Source organism: Synchiropus splendidus, chromosome 1 (assembly GCF_027744825.2).
Source record: "Synchiropus splendidus isolate RoL2022-P1 chromosome 1, RoL_Sspl_1.0, whole genome shotgun sequence".
Taxonomy (NCBI): domain Eukaryota; kingdom Metazoa; phylum Chordata; class Actinopteri; order Syngnathiformes; family Callionymidae; genus Synchiropus; species Synchiropus splendidus.
In genome coordinates, this window is record NC_071334.1 from 67266187 (window position 1) to 67283553 (window position 17367).

The window sequence follows — 17367 nt, forward strand, 5'->3', positions numbered from 1 at the left end:
GTATAAAGCAGACAGCAGAGGAAAGTTGGTCTTTCATGTGGCTCTGACGGACTGTCACCCGCTCAGTGGCACAAGCGCTCATCTATCAGACGCACGGCGGACACGACTTTTCATCGCCGTTAATCAAAATGAATAAACATGCATAATTGTGCAGAGCAGGGAGAAGTTAGGGAAATTCAGAGGGAATTTTCAATGCGCTATGAAGTATTAAAACGAAGCTTGGCCTCATTTTTTCCCCATTTCTTTTTTTTTTTTTCTTGCTCATTTTACCTAATTCCCCACCTAGCTATTCTACCAACGCCGACAAACAATCCATACCGCTGGCGTCTCCTCACATGTGTCTCTGAAACACACAAGCCATTAGGAGAACAATATTTACTTTTAAAAAACATGTTCCCTACTTCTTCCAACTTTGATATTCTCTTTGATTTTCAGCACCCTGTCTGTCCCCTTTCAGACATTTAAGAAATCTGCCGGTTTGATGTGATTTTTCCCGCCTTTGTACATCACAGGCAAACATGAAGAAAAGTGCGTTAACAGACAGGCAACAATCTTTGGCAACAGTGGGGAGTGAAGATTGACACGTTCTTTTATTTTGACAGCGCTCACCCTCCCTGCCCTCGGTTTATGATCATAAATAGTGCATGCTGCTTATTAGGAAGCTGCCGCCACGTTCTCTGCTTGTGAGTGTGTTGCTTGCTGTTGTTGGCAGATAATTTGCCAGTACACATGTGAGACATTATTAGTGTTTCCCTTTCATCCTGTGCCTCACTCTCCCCTTTCTGTCTCTGTTTCCAGTCCTGTGCCATCCATGCAAAGCACTCGCAGCTCAGCGATACGCACCGATTCTGCACGCTGCTCGTCATGCGGCTCGATTTGATGAGAAAAGCACATAATTTGCCTCTTCGTAGATTCAATCTAACTAATGTGATTATGTGGCAAAGACACAGGAGTGTACGCGAGCACACAAAAGTCAGTATGACGACAGAATTTCAGGACGTTTCACGTCGCTCAGGGGAGAGAAAGAAAGAACGGACGGTCTTTCAAATGCTGCATGGAGCAACATCTGGCTCCAATTACCCACTGCGAGGTAGGTGCTGTATTAAAAAAGGAAACTCGAAGGATTTCCTCTCTTAAAATACACATTATCCCTTAATTCCTGGCTAAATTGCCACTTAAGTGAGGCCTGTAATTCATAAACCCTGCTAGTCCAGTGCAAGCCAGACAGAACTCTTGTCACCTTGACCGTGGAGGTAGTTGTCCTTGGGGAGGGAGGGCAGGGAGTGACTCAGACAGGGCAAGAGATTAGCAACGTTGTCGCACCTCTCTGCCTCTTAGACGGCGCCCCGCAGGAGTGGCGAGAGAGGTGAGGAGGCACATAATGCACCCCCTCTAAAAGGATGTTTTCCTAGAGGTGGGAGGGGAGGTGGGGATGGAGCAATATCCCCCGGGACGGATTTGTAAGTAGAGATAGTCCGATTCACCTCTCAGTGACACCGAAACCAGGGGTGTGCAGTCAGCCTGTGGTCAAGACAAGGACAACTCACCAATACTCACGCGACAAATAAAGACGTGTGATTCGCAGTTCGGTAAGATTAATCTTGTGTGATGCTAAATTAAATGCATTTCTGATGGTTTTCGGTTCGCAGCTGAGTGTGAAATGGCTGAGATGCCGATCAGCACCTCCAGATCTGAGGCCATGGTTCTTCATCGGAAAAGGGGGGATAGCCCACTCTGGGGTGGAAGTGAGTCCTTGCCCCTAGTGAAGGAGTTAGAGTGGACTGGGAGGAAGTGCAGAGAAGGTAATGCTGGACTCATGTGCTGCTGCCTTTTAGAGTTCCGAACCTGCTCGATAGAGATTTCATGTTGATGCCAGTGAGGTGAGAGTCCCAGTAGTCCAGGCGGGAGAATATGAAGGCATGAAAAGTGAGTGTAAGATTGATAAATGGACTGGGGCAGCATCTGCAGTGATTCGGACGCTGTACTGACCTGAGTAAATCCACATATGTTCCAAGTCTCACCTATGGTCACAAGCTGTGGGAAATGATGGAAAGAACAAGCTCATGGATACAAGCAGACAGTGAGTGTTCCCCTCAGGGTGTTTCAACCTTTGGGATAGGACCAGGGCCATAGATATAGGGGAGCAGAACCGCTGGTCCTCTGCATTGAGAGGAGCCAGATGAAGTGGCATGGTCATCTGGTGAGGATGACTCACGGATGTCTCCCAGGAGAGGTGCTTCAGACATGTTTGTCAAGGAGGAGGTCAAGGTGCAGACCCAGGACGCGTTGGAGAGAATCACCCAGCCAGCGTGGTAACACCTCAGAATCCTCTATTGATGGAAGCGGCCGCCTTGTTGTGACTGATGCCACCGTGAGCCCAGACCTGGATAAGCCACTGAAAACGGTTTGATGCATGGTGCCAATGTAACATGGTGCAATATTCTTTAACAGTTACTTTTATTAATTTAATCCACATAGATACACAACCTTGTTGTCTTATTCTACAGTTTTTTTAGACTTTGGAAATCTCATTTTCCTTAAACTGGAATTTAACTGACCCCGGAGTCCTGACTGAGCAGGTACTGGTGCACCGCAGACTGATTTCACAAGGTTTCGGGTGGATTTTTAATCAATGGAAACATCAGCTTCAACCTGTCGTCCAGCAACCACAGAGGAACATCGTCTCCTGCATTATGCCGCAACCCTGTTATTAAGTGGTGTTTCATCCCACTCATGGATTTCATCAGGAGCTCTCCTGGAAACACCAGGATCTTGGAGACAGCAACGTTAAGTCCTGAAGTCCAAAATGCTCAGAGTAAACTTTACAGTCAATGCCGTTGAAAACATATTTGAAGTATTTGCTTTGAATCAAACATCCTCCATAACTGTGGTATATTATCCGTCCTCGCTAACATCCGTTAATCCTCACGATAATCCCAGAAATTGAGGTATGCTCCGAGGTGAATGGCCATCAGTAAACCTTCTGGACAGTGCTTGATGCGCCAGTTGGTGATCAAGCCTTGGCCTAGATATTTCTTAGATTATCAAGATAACTCAGGGCGCTAACGTTGCGCGGCAATTTTCACGAGGCAAACAAATCTGCTGCAGGGATTTTCATGTTAGGAGTTAATCAAGAGAAATATGTCCCGGTGTGTCAGTCATGTTAACTGTGTGTTTGGTGTAATCTCAAATCCCTCATAAATCTGACCGCATCAGGATTCTGACTGGTTGTCCAACAGGAACATTAACAACAAGTTACAAGCACGAGCTTACACACAGGGTGGTCACCTCTAAATCTGGTTCTATTTTTGTATTAGATATGCAAGAAGATTAGTTTTTTTTTTCCTCCAAAATGCAGGCCACGTGCCGCATCAATAAAGAAAAACCACCATTAAAATTGCAGTACTTTTTATTTTTAATGATTCTGCCAGCGTGACGGGTTAAACTTTACAACGTCCGGCACGCATAAACTTTACCTCTCGGGTTGATTCATATCTGTGTTCAGCAACCGCCGTGAGCACAGCGGGATGCTACGTTTGTGATGCGCCATAAAAGTGAGAAGACGCTTGTTTTAACAAGAAAGGAAGACAGCACAGGTCTCTGGAAGTCTATGTGGGCAATTGAACACAAACACAGAGAAGAAAACAGACTATTTCTGATAATAATCATCCATCAAACGCAGAGGAGACTGTCCAGTTGGTGGCTCCAGCAGGCTTAGAATAGCCTTTTGTTCAAACACCTTTAATAATTAAACACCTACTCAGCCCCTCAGGCTTCGCAAGATTGACGATGTAAGGGTGGGCAAAAAGAAAAGTCCCCTTCACGGCACCGTTGCAACCTGGAGATCTTCCATCTAATCCTTTTCCTTTTTTCTTTATGTCGGACAAGCCCCTTCTGACTTCTTTAAAAGGGGAAATTCTTGAAATACATTTGGCTTTTGCCAGTTGTTACTGTGACTTCACATATTTCATTTTCTTATGAGACTTGCATAAGTCACGAGTCGCAGCTATATGTGTCACATGTTGAGCAGTACAATGATTCAGGACTATTCAGAAATGATCAGATTCCTTATTCACACCACACAGAGGGGTTAAAAGTAAAGCCAGAATTCGCTTGACACAGTGATTCAACCTTTGCTACACTTGATCATTGGATGATCATATGGATGTAAAAACAAGAGGGTCCTTCCACAAAAACTTTTTATTCAGATACTACTGCAGCAAATTTTTCATGAGGGAAAAACAACCTCTGGAAAAGGTTGGACCAACTGTTTTGCTCTTAACTGTTGGATCCATATTTCTAATGAGCAGGTTGTTGAAAGTTCAGCTCCACAGAGTGAGTTGAGGTATGCAACAGTTGAACTGTGAAAGGCTTTCATTCGTCGAGAAAGGAAACGATATAAGAATCAGATGGAGGAAGATGATGAGGACCATCCATCAGTCTATCAGTAGCAGTTAGTGGATACAGTCGTCCAGTGACTTTATACCTGCTTAAGCAGTTGTGATTCAAAGAGACGCTCAAAACACGACAACACAATAAAGAGCCAACAAATGTGATGTTACATATGTAACTGGTAGAGGTGTAATGGTTAACAAAAACCTTTCAGTTTTGAAGCTTTGGCTCGGTTCAGCTAGGGACAGTGATGCAACCGTTTTCAATATATTTTTGGAATTATTGAAATTTGAAAAACAATAAATAAAGAATAATACCTCCTTACACATTTCTCAGAAGCAAACTCTGTGGGGAGGTTGGTCTTTTAACCAGGAGTCTCAAACCGATGCACAACAGGGGCGTGGTGTGTGCATGTTTTTGTTCCATCTAACCAACAGGACACCGTTTCACCAGTCAGGTGTCTTAAGAGTGGAAGCCATTGATTTTGAGTCTGGTCCGGCATGTTTTGACTGATACCAGACTGGTTAACCTACGTGTGCTTGCTGGGTCGGAACTAAAACCTGCAGCCCTAGAGCGACCCTCTGAGGACCGCTTTGAGACAAGGTTATTATAGTTCACAAAAACTAACGGAAAAATTAAAACTAGAACCTTAATTCATTGACCAAAGTAAAAACAAAAAAACAAAGTTTTCATAAAACGATAACTATCTGTTTACTGTTAAACTAATCACAACGTACAAAAAAATTAGAAAAATTGTCCTTCTTCTTCTTTTGTCTTTATTTCATAAAGAAACATTTTGAGATGATTTAAAATCTATTTATTTTGGCTCAGCTGGTTTTACGACGGCTGGCGGCGTGTGATTGTACTTGTGTTGAGGACCCGATGTGACAACGCTGACTAGCGCGATGGTAGTAGGTGGGCAAAAGCGTCATCTTTCCAAACTTAATGCAATTATTTACATGTTTTTTTTGTTGAGTTTTTATGACTGTGACCTGTTAAAGTTTTCATTCTGTTTCCAATACCCCGTATTGTCTAAAAATAAACTAAAAACTAACTAAAACTGAGCATTTTTCAAAAACTGAAACTAAACTGAACTAAATTAAAACAAAAACAAATGAAAAATGAATGAAAAGATCAAAGAAGAGAAAGATCGAGAACATGAACACTGCTGCCTCCTTGCTCAATGTAAGAGTTGCGTCTGCGTGCTCTAGTGCTGTCAGTGCCATCGAGCACTCGGTGGGAACAAAAAGGCTCCTGCAAAAAGCTCAAAAAAATTAAAAAGGTTGTAACAGTGTGAAAGTAGCAACAATAGGAATTAAACAGAAGAACACGGTGAAGAATGACACAAGATCATACCAGGCAGAATCTGAACTTTCGAATCAGTATAATATTCTGAGACAGGCAACAACAACCTTTAACACAACAAGCAAATGTAAAACTAATGTACGGAAAATGTCAAACTGTTTTCACAGATTTGATACTTGCCATACCAGCAGAGATACAAAAAAATGGAATGCAAACTGTGAAACCTGTGTCACATTAGCCTGAAACAAGTTCACAAATGGCTAATAAATTCTATTTGGTTTGCACAGAATGATGTGTTGAGCTCAGGCCTGTGACAAATCCAGCATAAATCATTGCACAAGGTCTCTTGTTTAGTCCATTAACTTGAGGATCATTTCGAAATTTGCAGCACCTTTGTGTATCAGTCCTCAGTGTTGACTCATGGGCCGATGGAAAAAGTGTACTTTTGCTTCCTGCCACATTAACCACGGCCTGCTCATGATCCCGTGGGACCAAATAATGACGAATGCCAAAAAAAAGGTCTGTAAATATGCTGAGAACAAGCACCTGAGAGAGAACAGCTGTCTTGTAAAAGGTCACTCTCCCACTGTTCCTCGGGCTCCCTCGCCATATCCGGCCTCTCGGCTTCAAGGAACCCCCCCCACCCCCCTTCTTCCCACCCCCACCCGCTTGACTCTGAAGTCACGTATTTTGGCTTTTTTTCTCACACACATCGCTCTCACTCCCTTTCGCGCTGCACCTAGAGGATTCTTGGCAAAGTCTGACCACCTTGTAATCCCATGTTAAAAAAAAAAAAAAAAAAAAAAAGGGAGTGGGTGGATGAATGTAGTACAGGCTGGTTTATAAAACTTTCCTGTGAGTGGATCTGTATGGCTCTCTTGAGGTGTTTATTTTTCCCCTGTGTGGTGTAGCTATCATCGGTACGCACATGTGGACCTTCCCAACACACACAAACACACACTGGCTCTCAACTAAACATCGACAAACAGTCTCGAAAGGACAAAAAAAACTCAAAACAAATAAAATTGGTTACATTCAGGTTGTTGCTGAGATAGAGTTCTCATAACCCCATAGTGTCATGATCACTTTCCGCATATGACCCCCTCAAATATTCTGCCTGACAGACAAGTTGTTGATATAAAATCATGCTTAAACGTGAATCACTGGCATTTCAAAACAATGATCCTGCTTCTGTAGCCAAAAGATGCGACCTTAAACTGAGAGGTCATTTTGAGGTTCACCGTCTCGTGAGGGGAGGTTGTTTGGACAAACAGAAATTCAACTAAACTTCCATGTGGGATTCAAAGACTGTCACTAACGGCGAGGTTGTTGATCAAGAGGTGCTCCAGAACCCTGGACTACTTTTCAGCTGGATATCAGTGTTTTCATTGACAACTGACAATGAACAGAACACCCCAGCTTCTTTTAACAACTGCATTATCAACAATGCTCTGCTACACGCCTTCATTGGCTTAAATACTGAGCACTCTTTCAAATTTGTTTTCTCTTTTGTTGCTTGATTCAAACTCAACAGAGAGCAATACATGCGTTAACTTTCATTCCCTTCTTTTGGTTCGAGACAGGAAACTTCGGTTCAAGCACCAAGACAGTTTGAATCTGACAGCTGGAGTTCATCTCACGTGACCAAAGCTATGATAAGAATCTGAATAGGAATTAGAATCAAATTTATTGCCATGGTCAGTGTGGATCCCACCAACTCAGAAAGTGTTTTGAAATAAAATAAAATAAAATAAAATAAAATAAAATAAAATAAAATAAAATAAAATAAAATAAAATAAAATAAACAACAAAGGCTGTTCATGAATTCAACAGTCTGACGGCCGAGGGGAAGAAGCTGTTCCTGTGACGGGAGGTTTTGAAGGAAGAGGAACAAAGAGTCCATGACCAGGGTCAGACCTATGATGCCGATCCTGTTTACGCTAGTGTGTAGATCAAGTATAGCTGCAGAGAGACTGAATAATGTAGACAGAAATGGGATGGATTTTCTTACTCTAGCTAAAAAATATGACACAGTCTGATACGAAAAGCAACCAAAAAACAACACAGACAAATCAGAACTTACAAGGTCCGATTATTGTGCATCATACGAAGAAGAAAAATGCTAAAGGGAAATATTTTATTAAATGAATCGTCTTTCTTTCCTACATCTTTTCTGACATGCTGTTCGCTGATTTTTATTATTTTGAATCAAGAAAGCACTCAGTGATTTGTGTCTTTCGAAGGGCCGTATTTTCAGGGAGGTGAAAATGCTGATCTTCGCACCTGAGATCATACCATGCGTAGAAACCATGTCATCATTGCGTATATTCTGACGGTGGGTCAAAACAGTTTGCGATTGAGAGTAAAATTGAAACGGAGACAAGATCGTTTTCCATCCACCAAGTACTCAGTGTGACTGGCACAGGTGCAGTGCACCATTTCAATACTGAGTTGTCCATCTAGGGCACACGTAATGAAACGTTTCTTGGGCACTGTTCAAGCCATGATCAAGCTGATGTAAATCCTTATCCTTATCCTTATGTATTCTTTCACATTTTCTCAAGAACATTGTTAAATAATTCAATTTTACAACTTCCTGTGAGGTGCCTGGCGGCTTCCTGTATTGTTGTAGTGCTCAAGAGTGACCAAGGTCTTGTCTCGCAATTGGCCTCATCCAAATACATAAATCGTATGCTCCTTTTGCAGTTCCGCCTTAACTGAAATGGCACAAATCTTATTGAATTGCCCCTGACTGCCCCAACCCTCACCCCGCACACCTTCCCCACATCAGACTTTATCATCTTTATACTGTATCCTGACCTGTGGAATGAAGCTTTTGCGATTTCTGAGCCCGTTCTTCAGTCATGTCAATCAAACATCAAGCTCTTTTTTTTTTCTTTCACTTCCATCTCTCCATCTTTAACTGTATTTATATTGAACCCTGTGCTTGCTGTCAGCTACTTTCAAAGTTCTGACTCGATTAAGGAGTTGGTAAGGCTGCTGTCTTCTCTCTCTCTCTCTTATCATCTGCATGTAGAAGCAAGGGTGATGAAGACGGAGGAAGGTATCATGCAGTGGGGGTTGTTTACAGGCGCCACCAGCAATGACCAGGGTTACGTTACGGTCAGCACTCAAACTAGGTCACAGATTTATAATTATATTTTCAGACACATTAAGGTAATAAGGCGTCTTTCTGTCTCATGCTCTGGGAAAAGTGGGAAAACAGAAACGCAATAAATCACCATGTAAAATAAGGAGATAATGATGTAAAGGGAGGGAGGGGAGCAGGGCGACAGGTCTCGATGGGTATTTCAACCAAACGCTTGTCAAGGCTGAGGCGGCAGTGGCATGTGTGACAGCTCTGACAAGAGTTTGCAGAGGTCTTTCAGCATTTCCCTTTTGTGTGACAAGAGGAGGTGAGTTGCTCGTAGCTGCCCAACAGCCGGGGTCTCAGCATTCATATCAAGTGGGCCACATTTATTCAAATTTCCCTGTCATGAGTCGTGAAGGTGCTCCGGTGAGCGTGGAGGAGACAGACGGCACAGATAAAAGAGCATACTTGGAGTGGTAATGGAAAGGGAAACAGGTGAAAGGTGGATTAGCGTTACACGCGACCTTACATGTGTCAAATCCTGTCATAGAATAAGAGTATCGGAACCTTTAGCAGGTGGCGGCAGCTTGTGGACTGTGAATCTTTTATCTTTTCATCAAGTGAAAGTCATGCCCGAAGTGACGGCTTCTCCTCAGATGTGCATGACAAATATCTTGTGTTGAAAAGGCACCTGTTAGTGGGCGCTCAAATGAATCAAGACAAAATCAGGACTGATATATTAGCACCTTAACGCCTACTGCACCCAATTGGCATCGAATTGTTTCCATTGCGGTATCAGCCAACATAGCAAACATATTCCCACGGTGCCTGCAAGAACAGTATACTCTTGTGAACCTTTGACAGTTATTCCAAGTCAAGGAAGCGGTTGTTACGAGCAGACGTCAAGAGATATCAAGAGGTAAAATGAAATAAAATATGACTACAATTTCCATCCTTTGACATTATGGCGTGCAGCACAAGTGCCATTGAGTTGACATGAAGCGTTGTGACTGCTCAGCCATACTCATTCCCATTGTGGACTCCTTCTGCTTTCTAGGAACCACCATCACCGAGGACCTCAAATGGGAGCCGACCATCAGGTCCCTCATCAGGGAGGCCCAGCAGAGAATGTTCTTCTTGAGGCAGCTACGAAAACTGCCGACGAAGTTGCTGGTGGAGTTCTACACAGTCATCATCCAGTCCATCACCTCCTCTATCACCGTCTGGTACAGCAGCGCCACCTCCAGGGACAAGAGCAGACAGCAGCACATCGTACGTTCTGCTGAGAAGGTGATGGGTTGCAACCTGCCACCTCTTCAGGACCTGCATGTCTCCAGGACCCAGAGATGTGCAGGTCATGGACTGTTTGTTCCTCTTCCCTCTGGCAGGAGGCCATGGTCACAGGAATAGCTTCTCCCTTGGCCTTTTGTCAAGGAGATTCTATTCCCTAGTTCATCCAAGTCCACCTTCATCTCTTGAGTAAGGTGTTAAGGCTTCTCCCAGCTCTGACTAGGTGGATGAACTGCCTTGCTGGAAGTTGTTGTGAACTGCGAGGGATTCTTTAGATGATGGTATCTGCTACCACCTTTAGTACCTGGTCATGGTGACATCCCCAGTTTGTCTACACCAGAGCCCTTGGAAACTGAGGAACTTGTGCCAGTCCTCAGCAAGAGGTTTGCCAGGCTGGTTACTAAGTCATGGACTGACTATATAATCCATTGCCTCTTCCATTCCATGGCTTGTTCCGTCCACCATCCTACTGGAGCAGGTATCCTCCACCTTTGCTCGGACTTCTTGCTGTAGCCAGAAGCACTGGCTCTGCTTCTACTGGACCCAGCTCTCCTGAGACCTTGGGTTACAGCCATGTTCTGCTCATGACCCCACCTGAACACTGTATTATTGTATCGTTGTCGACCTCCCCATTTTGCATTGATAGGGACAGCACAAAAACTGGTTATGACCCAGGTCTTTGGGTCTCCTAGGTAGGACCAACTCACCCTTATGGGTCATGAGCCAAACTGTTAAGATACCCAGTCAGTGGTTGGGTGACTAGATCACCTTTTAATGACAAAGGCCAACTGGAACGCTTCTAAAGTCACCAGCATCACAAACTTGCTGCTCCTTTTTCCTGAACCTTTCATGATTTTCAACACCTGCCAAACATAAAGTAAAATAATAATGAAAAAAGAATCACTTGATGGATAGAAAATAAGGGTAGGGCAGCGATATTGGGTGAAAACACTGTCTGAAAATGAATGTCTTAGTCAAGGTCTGCGCTCTCTCAGCTCTTGTTCATCTCCACTTTTAATTTTCAAACCAGGTTTTCAAGTCTTCAATGGTTAGACCACGGAACATGCATCTTAATCTTCCACAGCACATTAAAAAGGAAAGTTTTCATCCAATTATGTTGCTTAATTGGCTGTTATTACAATCTATATAAATCATCTGCATATTTCAATCAATATTCTAATCTTGTATATTGGTCTTCCATGCAAATGAACAATGTACTCAGGATGAGGTATCACTGTTAAATCCGTCGGTGTCCGTGCCGTCCCCGCCGTCGGCTCAATAAGCTGTGTAGCCTGGTAATGTTTTTTTTAACTTATTATAATGCAATATTCTCAGGCAGAGGAATCGCACATTCCTAATATTACTTCTCTCAATTAACACGGAGCAGAAAATACAGAGGGCCTCCTTGGTTAATTTGCTCAGGCACTCACATATAATGCAAATCAGAGCGGGAGTAAACAGGTCTCTGTCCGACTTGCACGCTCGAGTCAGTCAAGTGTTGCAAATCTAATTTAAATATATGAATGTTTCCCTGCTTTGTCCGTTGTTTCTGAACCCGACTCGGCCAATGAATAGAAGATGATGCTGCTTAGTATTGTTGTCCTGCTGTTAGATGGCTGCTGAACAAAGGCAGCGTAAGGTATTTGTCGACAGTTTGTGTATTTCTAATTTATGTGCTGTGTACAACCCCTCAATCTCTGGGGACTTCAATTAGACAAGTACCTGTATCTGGTGCTCTGCTCTACAGCTCCCATGAGTCCTTCTTCTCATATTGAATCATACAGAGACAGTTAATACTCCATTGCGAGGCGAGATCTATAAAGTCAACAACAATAAACAAGGGACAGGCCTTTGTCGCGTCCCAATATTGGCAGTAAATAAAGAGCTTACACCTGTACTGACTCTGATAGAATCTTATAAATCCTCCATTGAGTCATGTTAATGGGTGGCTCATTTTCAAACGCTCTTTTTATCAAGATGACGCTGAGAAGTAGGATAGTGTAAGGAAAGCGTCTACTTTTCCTCGACATCTGGAGTCTGAGAAAGATGGCAGGGAAGGAACCGTCACTGAGGGCAGGGGGATCCCTGCGAGAGTAAGGCATCAAACCCACTCAGCAGCGAAAAACTAACAATAATAAAAGCGCCTCAGCTTAAAGGTGACATTCCCAATTTACGATTATTTGTGTCTATAAAGTGTATTCCTCAGCTCCTGACTCATCCGCAAACCTCCCTTACAAGAACAATACATTAAGAACAGGGGTGCCGAGGGTAAATGGAAATTCCATCCATTTTATTAAACCGACAGGCCCCACTATACCTGAGACTTTCAGTTTTGCCAGAGCGACCTCCAAGGAGACATTTCTGTCTCCTCTGTGTCTACCTTCGCTACATTCAATTCCCTGCTTCCACTGACCGGCCTTCCCATCACCTGGGGGCTCGCAAAGCTGTTATGGATGAGCTCAGAGCCAATTCCAATAGAGAGAGTAGATCCTTTCTGCCCTGCGAAAGATTACGCATAGTATGTACAATAGATGAAATCTGTATGTCTGTCAATGGCAATTGGTATTACCTGTAAAATGAGGTTGTTCACTAGAAGACTGGAGAAGATTGTTCGGTTTTTCTGGTGCATTACAGCATACAGGAAACCAGTGTTGGGTATATTTATTTAAAAAGGTATTTTTGGTTCCTGTTACCATAACAACGTTACATTGTTACTGGATTTGAATTGCAGGGGATGACACTACTTATTTACATATTTACACTTTTACCAAAACATAAATAAGGTTTGCGTGTTTCCTTTTAATGCTGTATATTACGCTTCTCCCAAGAGGTGATGTTGTATAATGACAGAGGTACTCTGATGGCAAATAGTTCTGCACTACACTGACTTCATTTATGGTTCCTGGTACAGCATTTTTTTTGACAGATACTGTAAGTATCTACTGTAAATCAGTAGAGCTGGTGTGTTTTATTTTTTATTTATTATTATTTTTTCCAAATCTATTATTTATTTATTTTCTTCTGCCCTCATTAAAATAATATAAAATATTTTTTTTTAAACTTATTTATTTCTTTATTAGTATCTTTAGTGATAAAGAAGCATATAGTTATGCCTCACCTTGCTGTGCAAAATGTAATACATAACTTTTCTTCAAGTAAGAAACAAGTACTGTGTCGATGAAAACACCCATTTTTTGTTTACAAAAAAATGAAATAAACTCATTAAATCTGTAATTGTCAAATTCAACAGCAAAAAAATAAAATAAAAAAATCCTGATGGCACAGATTTGCTTCCACAATTATTTATAGCATGTTTGGAGGAATTGACTGAAGTGTTGAAGAGAAGCATGAAGTGACAAATAAACAAGTACTGAGCTGGAGCTGCATCATGTAACGCAAATGTGTAAAATTAATATATTTGATTTTATTTCAATATGTCAAATAGCTGGATAAAATCTCATGTACAGCTAAAACTCCAAAAGTGTTCTTTCAGCAGATGACATACCGCTGTTTTCAGCTTCTAAGGTGTGCATTCCAAAAGAAGTCATTGGTGTTAAGGCCGATGGCTTCTGCGTGCAATGTGTTCAGATTTAACTGATTGTAAACCAATGTCACGCCAATAACGCCACTAGGCAATGTTACAAAAACAGCGCGCCGGGCAAACGAACCGTTTCTTTTTTATCAGATCCAGTGGTGAAGCAAAGTCTCAGCTGCTGAAGGGAATCTCCTGGACATGAAACAGACATTACTTTTTTAGGGAGGTGAAGTATTGCTATGACGGATGGCTGACGAAAGGAAGCAGCCAAGTTTCTCCTGAGTTATGGACGTTCACAGTAAAGAGCCTTCAAGAGCGGCGGCCCTCAAAGTGACTGAGCTCACACAATATAAATGGAATTGTCGTCATTAGTATTTTCCCACTCATTTATTTCCTCCCCTGTTAGACCGTGAATGCCTCAGAGGCGTTTGAGAAATGGGTGAGAAGCCGTACATTATAAGTTGACTGAGGAAAGTAGAAGGTATAAATGAAATCGTCTGGAGCTTATTTAACAGTCCGTCATGATCCCAGGGCTGGGATCATAAGTGCGTTTCCGTGACAAGCATGACATGTGAATTATAAGAGGAAGTCACGTCCACGAATCGAAAATAATAGTTGAGCACTTTAGTTTACTTCACGTAAACTTTTGCTTCCTTGGAACTGAGATGTGACAGACAACGTAAAGTCAATCGCTAGCTGCTGCCTGGTGCTATCACCGTGGCTAATTGTATGTCTAAACCCTCTTTGGGATGAGCGGCGCGTCGGGAATAGCGCCGCTCGAGCTCTGACAGTGATGGTTCATGGGATGACAAACAAACGTCACAGAGGATCAATGTGAAGAGGTCCATCTTCAAAACACAAGAGAGATGAAAAATGACAAAAGGGATCCTCTGTGACAAGAGCCCATGTCTTATCACGGAATTCAGAAGGGGGTCGTCTGTGTTTGGGGAAACTGTGCGCTTCTTGTGAAAACAGCATTTTCACAGCTTAAAGAAAGGGGGTTAAAATGAGCGTGAAGTCGGCAGCCTCATTTCTGTTAAATTTTTAAAAAATATATATTTCTTTTAAACTGCGAGTGGGATATTGTGATGTAGAAATAATTTACGTATTTTTCTGTTTGTTCACTGAGCAGCTGACCTTCTGTTTACTGACCATCCTGGCGACAAGTGTGCCGAGCCATGCGGATTAAGCGACAAATGAAACATGTAGTCGAACAAGACACTGACTTTTTTATCTTAAGTCAAAGAGCATCATAAAAGAACAGTTTTCAATCTTCCTTTTCACATTCTCACTCAGCCAGTCTCTGTCAAATGTGAAGACATATCACAGATGTATCTTTGTGGATGTATTTGACTGTAAACCTGGACAGTATTTTGTGAGAGATTCCATGTTATTTGAAACAAAACTAGAGTCATGAGAACACAGTTTTATATCAGTCATACAGCAAGAACAGAAACGGACAAACTTCCATGGTGCTGAAAATAAATCTCTTATTTCATAGCATATGATGCAAAGACCTTTGAATATGGTCCGTTGTTTTGCGTCTTCAGTGCTGTGGATAACTTTAACTTATTATGCCGCCATGACATCCATCGGACACTGAGAGACAGACTACATCGCAGACTGAGAGCTGATCATCCACTTGCAATAAATTCGGCCAGTCCCTCCTGTGTGTATGACATGTTTGCTCTCTGTCCAATTTAAGCCTCGGCATTTCTTTATCTTACATTTCCTTTGTAATGTTTGTGACGTCATCCGTGTTCCCAACTTGCCACGAAACAGTGCTGCAGTGGTGCATTATGTGCAGTAGAGCAACTCCCTAACCAGTGGATATTGACTGGTTGAAAACAATACTTGTGAAACTCTATGTCTCACAGTGGAAATTGGGGGTTAGTCTTGTTGCTAGTGATGGAATGATGAGCCTTCATGAAACAGTGTCTATATGAAACAGTGCCTACATTTTTGTGTGGTGTCATTGGAAGTTCATTGTAGTACAACTCCACAGATATTTGAGCAGGGAGTGCCATCTAGTGGACTCACACTGTTTCATGAAGCCTCATTAACCCATGACTACTTGCAGCATCATTGTACAAAAATCTTTTGTCGTCTGCTCAAAGAAACTCTGGACCCTAACAAACAAGCAAATACTATACAGTGGTACCTCGGTTTTCGAACGTCCCAGACTTCGAACAAATCGGAGTTTGAAAAAAAATTTTGAGATTTTTTTTGCTTCAAATTTCGAACGAAAATGCAGAACTTGAACGCCCCTGTAAAAAGCCGGAAAAAACATATCGTGCACGGACCGATCTGCTGACCCACGACATGCTTTGTTATTGTGTATAACGCAGCCTCTGTATGCAGACGTGTCCCGTTAGCTACATTTACTGACTGTTTTTCCTTCATATTGAGGTGTAAAACCTTTCCTGTCTCCACACTGGACCGTGGTAGAGTGTCACAGGGGAGGTGCTGGAGCGCTCACTCCAGGGTTTGATGTCCTGTTGTGGGCTGGAGCTGGGACAGGGATGAGGCCAGTCTGGGACAGAGCGTGACTTGGTTTATGACTTTGTCACAGCCAAACTGCACAGAAGCGCACATTCAGAGCTGGACACGCACCGGGCACCTCTTCACTTCTGGAGAGACGTCACTCACTCGGCAACCCCTCCCACATGCAGCGGCCACACACATAGAGGAACAGCCACCTGCAGCAGACACTCTACATTCACTCCTACAAAAGACTATTTTAAGGCTTGGAACGCATTATTTCTTTTTCCATTCATTGTAATGGGAAAAATCGATTCAGATTTAGAACAAATCGCTTCTCGAACGGCCGTCTGGAATGGATTGTGGTCGAGAACCGAGGTGTCACTGTATAGCAGTCGAATAGAGGGATGCAACCTCTGAACAGACCTAACTTGTCAGATTTAACTCTAATTGACTGTGTAATAGATCGGCCCCTTCAGCCCTGAAGAGCAGCATCTGCGCGGACCCGATAGTAGAAACCAGATAGATGAAGTACTAAACATCTGACCCACTCACTTTTGGATTTCGTTATTTCAAACATGCTCAAAAGAGCTAAACTCTTGTTTGCCAACTTCCCTCATCAAGGGCAGGGCCAGTGGGGGAGTTAAGAAAGAGCATTTTGTTTGTTTCTGTTGTGAAACAAAAAGCTTCGGGATATTTGCGCATGTATAAGAGTCTACCTTTTGAGAGCACATTTGAGTGTTTGTGTGGCATCGATTGAGTTTTAAAGGTTAAACTTTCTGAATGAATTTCCTCTCCGAGACATGCAGAACTTGTGAGAACAGGCAGGTATTCTTTTGTCCACCCAGCTAAAAACTTTCCCTTTTCCTCCTCAAAAAAATAAAAAATTAAAAAAAGTTCTAACCAACAACTTCCAGCTACAATTGTTTTAAATTCAGACTAATCACTGTACAAACAAGCAATTGTAAAAACCGAGTCCAATTACTGAGGAAAAATGTTTGTGCCATTCTGTGATTACATTGATACGATTCTTCTCAGTGGAGACCATCATTACATCAGCTCCAACCATAATTTTGCTCATTTATATGGATTTTATAATGTAATATTCTGGTGCAAAGGAAACATTGAGATGCGTGGGGAAGGAAGAAAATAAACGTATGCATATGAAAGTCAAGAAAATATGAAGTTTCTCATAGAAGTAAATTGGCAATCGCCGTCCTTCCACCCTATGGTCATAATGAAATTGCACGAGCAGTTGGATGATATAAATGAC